Source organism: Tachysurus fulvidraco, chromosome 20, assembly GCF_022655615.1.
Source record: "Tachysurus fulvidraco isolate hzauxx_2018 chromosome 20, HZAU_PFXX_2.0, whole genome shotgun sequence".
Lineage (NCBI taxonomy): Eukaryota > Metazoa > Chordata > Actinopteri > Siluriformes > Bagridae > Tachysurus > Tachysurus fulvidraco.
This window is the reverse complement of record NC_062537.1, coordinates 21,730,843-21,740,842: the sequence shown is the minus strand read 5'-3', so window position 1 is coordinate 21,740,842 and position 10,000 is coordinate 21,730,843. Positions and strand designations below refer to the sequence as shown.

Below are 10,000 nucleotides of genomic sequence, written 5' to 3'. Positions count from 1 at the left end.
ACACAACGTGACTCAGACACAACGTGACTCAGACACCATGAGAGTCAGTCACAACGTGACTCAGACACCTTGAGAGTCAGAGACAACGTGAGTCAGGCACAATGAGAGTCAGACACAACGTGACTCAGACACCTTGAGAGTCAGACACAACGTGAGTCAGGCACAATGAGACTCAGACACAACGTGACTCAGACACCTTGAGAGTCAGACACAACGTGAGTCAGGCACAATGAAAGTCAGACACAACGTGACTCAGACACCATGAGAGTCAGACACAACGTGAATCAGGCACAATGAGAGTCAGACACAACGTGACTCAGACACCATGAGAGTCAGACACCATGAGTCCATATCTGATTTGACACAAAAATTCCTTTGCTTTTACTTTCTGACATTTTATATCTGCTTCGTTCTCTCTTTTCTTTTCGCCTTGTGCACTCAGGGGATTTAACACCTCTGGCTCAGAGCAGATAGACAAGAGGGTAAATGTATGGAAAAGAAACATACGAGAGAGAGAGAGAGAGAGAGAGAGAGAGAGAGAGAGAGACAGAGAGAGAGAGACAGTATATGTATAGAGAAGAAGAGAGACGAGAGAGAGAGAGAGATATAGAGAGAGAGATAACAGATAGAGACAGAGATAGAGAATATAGATGATATATATATATAGAGACATATATATACAGAAGAGAGACAGAGAGGATAGATATTAGAGGAGAGAGAGAAAAAGAGATATAGAGAGATATACAGATATGAGAGAGATAGAGAGAGAGATAATACCGAGATAGATAGAGAATAGGATAATAGAGTGAGAGAGTTATAGACAGATATACGATAGAGATAGACAAGAGAGAGACAGAGAGAGAGAGAGAGAGAGAGAGAGAGAGAGAGAGAGAGAGAGAGAGAGAAGCAGATGGACATAAAGTGAGAAACAGTTCTAGACTCACCGAGAGTTCCACATGGCTTGTTCTTGTAGGTGCAGATGTCATACCTGTAAAAAACCCACATCTCTGTTAGTTCAGGATTTAATCAGTTTATACAATCAGTTTATTAATCAGTTTATCTCTCTCTCTCTCTCTCTCTCTCTCTTCCTCTATCTCTCTCTCTCATCTCCTCTCTCTCTCACAGTGGTGTTCATCACTCCATCACTGTGTTTGGTTATATATTCGTCTCCATGCTGGATTAAATCTGACCTGGTGCTGTTTCTTCACAGTACTGTAATAAAACAATGGCACTTCATGGACAAAAACAACAACAGGACACAATAATACATTGTGAACATGAACAGAAATGGGGTGGATGCAGTGGTGTTGATGGAGTAGGTGGAGTTCAGTAGAGTTTGTCTGTACAAGAATCTGCATTAAATAAGACATTGTGTAACACTAAATCCACATCAACAAGCTGGAGCATCGCTCATCCCAGTGATGGAGGGAATACACCATAACTACACCATAAATACACCATAACTACACCATAAATACACCATAAATACACCAAACTACACCATAAATACACCATAAATACACCATAAACACCAAAATACACCATAACTACACCAAAAATACACCAAACTACACCATAAAGACACCAAAATACACCATAACTACACCATAAATACACCAAAAATACACCATAACTACACCATAAATACACCATAACTACACCATAAATACACCATAACTACACCATAACTACACCAAAAATACACCATAACTACACCATAAATACACCATAACTACACCATAACTACACCATAACTACACCATAAATAAACCAAAACTACACCGTGAATACAGAAAACTACACCATAACTACACCATAAATACACCATAAATACACCATAAATACACCATAAATACACCATAACTACACCATAAATACACCATAAATACACCATAAATACACCATAACTACACCATAAATACACCATAACTACACCATAAATACACCATAAATACACCATAAATACACCATAAATACACCATAAATACACCATAAATACACCATAAATACACCATAAATACACCATAACTACACCATAAATACACCATAACTACACCATAAATACACCATAACTACACCATAAATACACCATGTCCTGTACAACCGGTTCACATTCAGCATTTCCTTTATGTCACTGTCAGCATCCATCCAATCTACACCCCACCCCACACTCCACCCAACCCTGCACCTCACACTCCACCCAACCCTGCACCCCATGCTGCACCCCACACTCCACCCCACAATCCACCCAACCCTGCACCCCACGCTGCACCCCAGACCTCACCCCACACTCCACCCAACCCTGCACCTCACACTCCACCCAACCCTGCACCCCATGCTGCACCCCCACACTCCACCCCACAATCCACCCAACCCTGCACCCCACGCTGCACCCACCAGACCTCACCCCACACTCCACCCAACCCTGCACCCCACGCTGCACCCCACAGACCTCGCCCACACTCCACCCAGACCCTGCACCCCACACTCCACCCCACGCTGCACCCCCACACCTCACCCCACACTCGACACTCCACCCCACACTCCCACTAAAACCCTGCACCCCACACTGCACACCACACTTACTCCACCCCACACCCCACACCTCACCCCGCCACTGCCATACTCCACTCCACTGGTGGTTTGAACTGCACACTCAGGGGCCCACTTTATATTTTCTTATACAACCACTCTGCTTTTTTTTGGACTTGTCAACGGTTTTGGCAGATGTTTTTGACGGCACAGCCGTTACTAAAGAATGCCAAATATTTTTTCATTCCCCAAACGGGGCATTTAACACCTCCTAAGAAGCAGTTGGGTCTGATAACAGCCATGGAGTCAAACCAAAGGCAGGAAAGCCAGGCTTTTCTGCTTGAATATCGTCTGTAGCACAAGAACTAAGACACAGGACTTGATCTGGAACAAATTAAAGGAATCCAGGACGTTCTGGGTTTCATACGGGACAGACAGAAGCATGGAGTTTGTTCTACGGATGGATTTAATCTCTGTATGAACTTGTCGCCAGATCAGAAACAATTGTGTAAAAGTAAAATCTGAAGTGGTTTGTATTTAATCTTCCCACTGAAGCGGGAGATAAGATCGATCCTAACTAAAGTCAGTTATTACACAAAACTCTCATTTATCATCTCTGTCAAAAACACAGAAACCTCTACAACATAAATAACTCGGCAAAATTTATATATAAAAAAGATCCTTGTCCTCGGTCCTCATCACACACAAAAAAGTGGGGCTTTTGTTTGAATCTCAAACAAGACGGCCAAGAATGCAAAGCCAAACCGCGTGGGCACGTCGTCTCCATCCTCCTGTCAAGCTGTCTAAATAACCTACACACTGCTCTGAATAATCCAATAAAAGAAACGAAGCAGCAGGCACGCTCGCTCTGAGACGCGAAGACCCTTGAAATATACACTCATTTATTATTAATGGCAGCGTGCAATCCAATCCTACGTGGGGTCTTAATGTATTAAAAACATTAAACCACCACACACATCACACACACACACACACACACACACACACACACACACACCACACAAGGACAACCGAATTGCAAATTAAATTTCAGGCCTTCTATGTCCTTCTGCTTCACTCTGATCTTTATGGAAGACATCCAAAAATGTATGAGTCTCTGTCTGGAACACTCACAGGGAAAGCGAATGATTTTGATCGGATTACTTTCATTCCTCATCACATCGCTCATGAAATGCTGTATTGTGTGTTGGAAAATAAATCGTGGAGAGACGGCAGGTGGTGATAGACCGAACCTGGCCGTAGAAGCGTTCACCTTGATGAAGTTCTTACCGTAACGCATGTTCAGGAGCAGGGAGGACAATTAAATATGATGTTATTAAATGTAAAGTTTAACTTAAACATATCATCATGAATCAGTTCTTCATCCAGTGCTTTCTCTTCACAGCTCCAGGGTCCCTTTATGTCTGGGATTGACTCTGGATTCACCTGCGTACTAACCGAGATGAAGATGAAGAACACTGTGCACTGCTCCAGGAGAAGTGTCAAGAATCAACAAACTGCAGAAATTTCTCTTTTAAACCTTCATCTTCATCTGTGTCATGGAACAAAACCTCTTCATCTGTGTCGTGGAACAAAACCTCTTCATCTGTGTCATGGAACAAAACCTCTTCATCTGTGTCGTGGAACAAAACCTCTTCATCTGTGTCGTGGAACAAAACCTCTTCATCTGTGTCGTGGAACAAAACCTGATGTCCAAACAAAATCCGAAAATATTCACTTTCAAATATCTCCATCTTGTTTATGCAGATGAAGCTTAATCTCAACAATCATTACTGTTCTTCTCTAATGACCGGACTGAACATCTACCATTTCATGAGCACAGAAATAACATGAGATGCATTGTACTGTTCAATGTGCTTAAAGTCAGTCTGAAAGTGAAATCCTTGTTGTTCCTTGTTGTAGTGTCTCGCTTTAACGCACATTAAGATCACAATGATGCGAGATTCTTTCCTCCCAGCCGCCTGTGACAGACGTACGGCTATAAATACGGCACGGGATCAAACGTCTGGCCTCGGTGAAGTTTTCTCCCTCTTCAAGGGATCATTAGTCATAAACCAAAAGCCTGCGTCGCTAAAATAATGGCAGACGCATTTTCTGTCCTGGAGGATTCACAATGTTCTTACCAGACGCGATGGTTAATCAGCGCTTCCTGGACCCTGCGTCAGTGTCTTAAAAAAGACACTCGTATATGCATCTCAGACTGAACACTGAGCCCAGGTCTAATTCATGAGCTTTTTCTTGGCCGGAGACGCTGCACCTTCTCACCGGAACCTCAACTCATTTGTTAGAGTCAGATCTCAGGATAGCGAAACGTTTCTCATCTCAGGCCACAGTCACTTAGTCCAAAGCATACAGAATTGTCAGAAAGGACAGAAACAACAGTGTGTCGAGTCTCTGCAGCTAGACGAAAAGAGCACAAGGAGAAAAATCCTTTAGAGAGTTACAGAGAGGCTCGGAACTTTAATCATCCTTCATTTAACACCATTCTGAGGAAACCAGAGCTTTGTGTTCTATCGACTTCTGATCCGAAGACGTCCAAGCTCTCATTTCTCTACACAGTGCTGTTTCAGAGGTGATGTTGTGAGATGTGGGTTAAGATGTTGGGCTGGCCATCGGAAGGTTGTGAGTTCGATTCCTACGTCCACCAGGTTCCCACTGCTGGGCCCCTGAGCAAGGCCCTTAACCCTCATTGCTCAGTTGTATGAGAAAGAATGTAAGTCGCTCTGTATAAGGCCGTCTGCTAAATGCTGAAAACGTTTCATTTAGGTGTGATTCCATGAAGCAGCGGATGAAAGCAAGCGACGTTTCCTCAGTGTCTGATCTGAAGTTTCCTCATGTCCATGATCACATAACTTTAGTTCGCATAAAAATTATATAAAATCTTAGAAGTGCGGTTTTATTTTCAGCTGTCGTATACTCCGCTCTGATTAAATGTGTAGAGAAGGTTAAGAGAATAATAAGCTTGGAAGGACACAGCAGATGTCTGGAGACCGGTGAGCGATCGGAGCTGGTACGTTATCTGAGAACGAAGCTGAGCACAGAACACGTTAATCACACACCTCACAACGATTAGCAACACACGTGGGTGTGACAGTCGGGGGCACATACTTTTGATCGTATAGCGTAGCTGTAGTAACAGTGTTTTACAGCAGGATAAATATACAGAATATAAAACTGCCACTTAATGAACTGATCTAAATCACTGAACATCAAAGACTCCAAAACGTTTCTGTTCCAAAAGCGTCGACAACACGACCACAAACCCAGCGCTGAGTCACCAAACCTGTCAGAGAAGGAAAACCTGAGGGCAAAAAACCTCAGCACAAGTCAGAAAATGTTCAACAGGTGACCCAAGGGTGTGATTCGGTTGCCATAGTAACGTGTACAAAACAGCAAGGAGAGACGTGCGGCGCTGCTTTCCGGATGATGACACGATGCAGGTTTTGGCAGCAACACGGTGACGGTCTGTAAAGTGTACGGTGGAACTCATCCCACGCCGACGCACCGCGCGGTGCGAGAAGGTCGGAGCTACATGAACGTATTTTCCAGCAATTTCAGACAATATCGCACATAAACAAACAACTTTCTCCTTTAACCTCCAGACATCTGTGTGGCAATAAAAACTCAGCAATCAGAAACATTTTTATTTTGTTTTTATATCATTTCTTCGGCACAGATGTTTTTTCTTTTCTGTCTGTTGAGTTTCAATCAAACTATAAAAATGTTCCCGTAAAACTCTTTTATTGTTAGTGTGTGTGTGTGTGGGTGTGTTGTGTGTGTGTGTGTTGTGTTGGGGGGTGTACTACATTCCCAGAGCAGAGAAGAATACACAGTCTGCACTTACAATAAGCATGTGGATAATAATAATAAGAGATGAAGTACAAACCTTCTTATCACATTCAGTTTTAGATTTTTGTTCAAATCTCCTGAACACACAATGGGTTTGATTCACTTCCTGAAGACGAGTTGATTCAGAGTCGACTCACTTTCTTACTGCTAGACAGTCTGAAGTGGATGTAGATAGACTCTCTCAGACTCTCTCAGACTCTCTGAAACTCTCCCTGACTCTCCCAGACTCTCCCTGACTCTCCCTGACTCTCCCTGACTCTCCCAGACTCTCTCAGACTCTCCCTGACTCTCCCAGACTCTCCCTGACTCTCCCAGACTCTCTCAGACTCTCCCAGACTCTCTCTCAGACTCTCTCTCAGACTCTCCCTGCCTCTCCCTGACTCTCCCAGACTCTCTCAGACTCTCCCTGACTAACCGTGACTCTAAAACTCTCTCAAGACTCTCCCTAACTAACCGTGACTCTAAAACTCTCTCAGACTCTCCCTAACTAACCGTGACTCTAAAACTCTCTCAGACTCTCCCTAACTAACCGTGACTCTAAAACTCTCTCAGACTCTCCCTGACTAACCGTGACTCTAAAACTCTCTCAGACTCTCCCTGACTTTGTTCAAATTTCTCTCTTCAACAAGCTCAGACTCTCCCCGACTCTGCCTGAATTTCTTAGACTCTCCCAGACTCTGTCACACTCTCTACAACTCTCCCTGACTCTCTCAGACTCTCCCTGACTAACCGTGACTCTCAAACTCTCCCTGACTCTGCCAGACTCTCTCAGACTCTCCCTGACTCTCTCAGTCTACCTCTGACTAACCATGACTTTCTCAAACTCTCCCCGACTCTCCCAGACACTGCCCATATTTCTCAGACTCCCCCTGACTCTCCCTGACTCTCCCTGACTCTCCCTGACTCTCCCTGACTCTCTCAGACTCTCTCAGACTCTCTCAGACTCTCCCTGATTCTCTCTGACTCTCCCAGACTCTCTCTGACTCTCCCAGACACTCTCAGACTCTCCCTGACTCTCTCAGACTCTCCCTGACTCTCTCAGCCTCTCCCTGACTCTCACTGACTTCCTGACTGTCTCAGACTCTCACGACTCTCATGACTCTCACTGACTCTCTCTGACTCTCTCAGACTCTCCCTGACTTTTCTCAGACATTCTCAAATCTCACACAACTCTCTCAGACTCTCTCAGACTTTCATACCGACTCTCTCATCGCTCCACAGACAGGAGAACCCACTGACCTTGGTGATGAGAACAGCGTTGTCATGGTGAGCGATGCCGTTCTCTGGGATGCTGTTTCCGTCCCCCTGATGAGACAACAGTGATTTCTGCCACTTACAGAAAACTGTCCAGAGATGTTATCTGCATGGTGGTTAATTCCAGATTGGGCTGCGAGGCACAGAGGACAAACTGTGAATGATTATTCTGTATAACAGCAGCAGGGTGTGTTCGTAGCAGTCAGAGGTGAGCTTGTAAAGCTCCAGGGACATGGAGCATGGTAAAGTGTTGTGGGTGCGAGAGGAATAAAACAACACAGAGACATGATGTGAGAGGAATGTTGTGAGTGAGGTTCTCTCAGTTCTCCCAGGGGGAAACATGGTTCTCTCATAGACATATCTGTATGTAGAGCAGTCTGCAGAGCTCCTGAGGGACTCCAGAGAGCCTCATCTGTTGTAAACAGCTTCATCTTTCTCCATGGTGGCCCAGATGGTAAGAAACTTTGTCTGTCTGTCTCTCTCATCCAGACCCATCGTATAAAAACAGCCCTCCAGAGTCCCCTGAATGACTGAAAATAGGTTCTGAAAAGACCGAACCGTGGAGTTCTATGTATAGGAGACTAAATAGGATGAGGGATGAGGAGGATGTGCTGAAAGTGTAGCAGCTTGTACCCCACCACCTAGTTCGACGTTTTTATAAAGTTTTGCCATACTCCGTGTCCAAACTCGTGCTCCCCTCCCCTTTCTTCTCGGGATTCACTGCAGAACACGTCGTACACAGCTCACGATCGCTGCGTGCGAGAACGGGCACGTCTCCTAATACACACCTACACGAACTCACAACTACTGTAACACTCATAAATAAGGTTCTTCTGTCGGCTCCTACAATGTCTTGACTTTAAATCTTTTTCTAAGACCAGTGAAGCTGTGAGTCAGCTAGCACCATGTGTGAAGACTTTTCGCGGTCATGGTTCTATGACACGTGCCGCATCTGTGGAGAGAGTTGCTTGCTCGAACCGTCAGCCAGAAGGCATATTTATGAGTCTGAGATACCAGCCTGAATTATGGCTGTATGCCGCGACTACATCAGAACCCTTCGTCACCATAGAGACTGCGTATGCGACTATCCTAAGAACGGCGCATCGATTTCCCCTACCCATTACCACCCAAAGACGCTACTGAAGGAGTGGTGTGTACCTTCTTCTCTGGAATCCTTTAGCGTCTTTTCACGATTGTAAGCATTCTCTGTTCGACATATAGGTTGCTTCGGGTTCCTTTAGAGATATTTTTGGCTGTACGTGTTATAAATTGTGAATTCACATCATTAGATCTATATTCTATCATCTTGAGAGCCCTTTGTACAGCTTAGTACTAGAACGCTTTGTCCCATTACAGGAAAACCCTAAAGAAACTATGAAGTGTCTCAGACCTCCGTGCTGGTTCGCTAATGTTCTTAATGTCTGTTTACAAGAGGTCCTAGCATGGCCCCAAACACTAGATAACAGATAAACGCTAACTACAGAAAAACTCGGTCTTCGAGGTGTAGAGTGACGACGTCCTTATCTGTGTTCGTTGTATTGTTAGATGGTTAGAAGTATATTAAATGGACTTCGGTCCCGGGGGCATTTGAGAAACCCTCATCCTGGGCTCCTCCGGCCCGATTTACAATCCAGTCTGTTTTTTTTGCGCCTCACAATACATTTGTTCACAACATTTCGATCCTAGACTGGCCATTTACATGGTCATTTTAAGTTGGCCACCTCGACCTCCCATAAACAACGAAATAAAAAGACAAAAATGTCAGATTCAAAATGATCCCTCCTTTTGTTAGTCCCCCGCCCATGTTGCTCCCCCCCCCCTGCCCCCTTCCTGGACGCAACACCACTGTGATGGCCCACAGCTCGTGTACATGCAGCTAGGATTCATATACTTACAATAGTTCACTGACCAGACAGTGTATGTATGTGCTCAAGAGTGTCCTTGCGGCCGTGGTAGCCCTACCATCATTTTATCTGCCTACTACAAGGTTGTTTGTCTCCACGAACATCGCGTAAGAGATGATGGGGCGCGTCTATGACGCCCCGATTGGTACCGCCTGCGCTGGGGGGTGGTTTACTTTGCTGGAAGGGCTGTTGAGGAGTGTACAGGGGCGGGCTAGACCTTCCAAACATGCGTCGGCTTTATTATGTCGAGGTCTGTAAGATAACAAAGCACTCAGATTTTGTTACGTTACGCCATCCAAAAATACTCACAACCATCTTACCCACACTCTGAGGTTTCTAATGTACCAACTTAGCAATGTCAAACTCGTTCTTTTACATATTTAGGTATGTTTGTGGTTGTAAATGTCTCACCACACACCAGTCACACGTATCTTTGTTTT

At 44.7% G+C, this 10,000-nt stretch overlaps 1 protein-coding gene across 2 annotated transcripts in view; it reads right to left on the bottom strand.

The window, feature by feature from the left end:
* adamts6 (ADAM metallopeptidase with thrombospondin type 1 motif, 6) overlaps positions 1-10,000 on the bottom strand; it is a 351,012-nt gene that overhangs the window by 317,793 nt on the left and 23,219 nt on the right. The window lies entirely within an intron of this gene.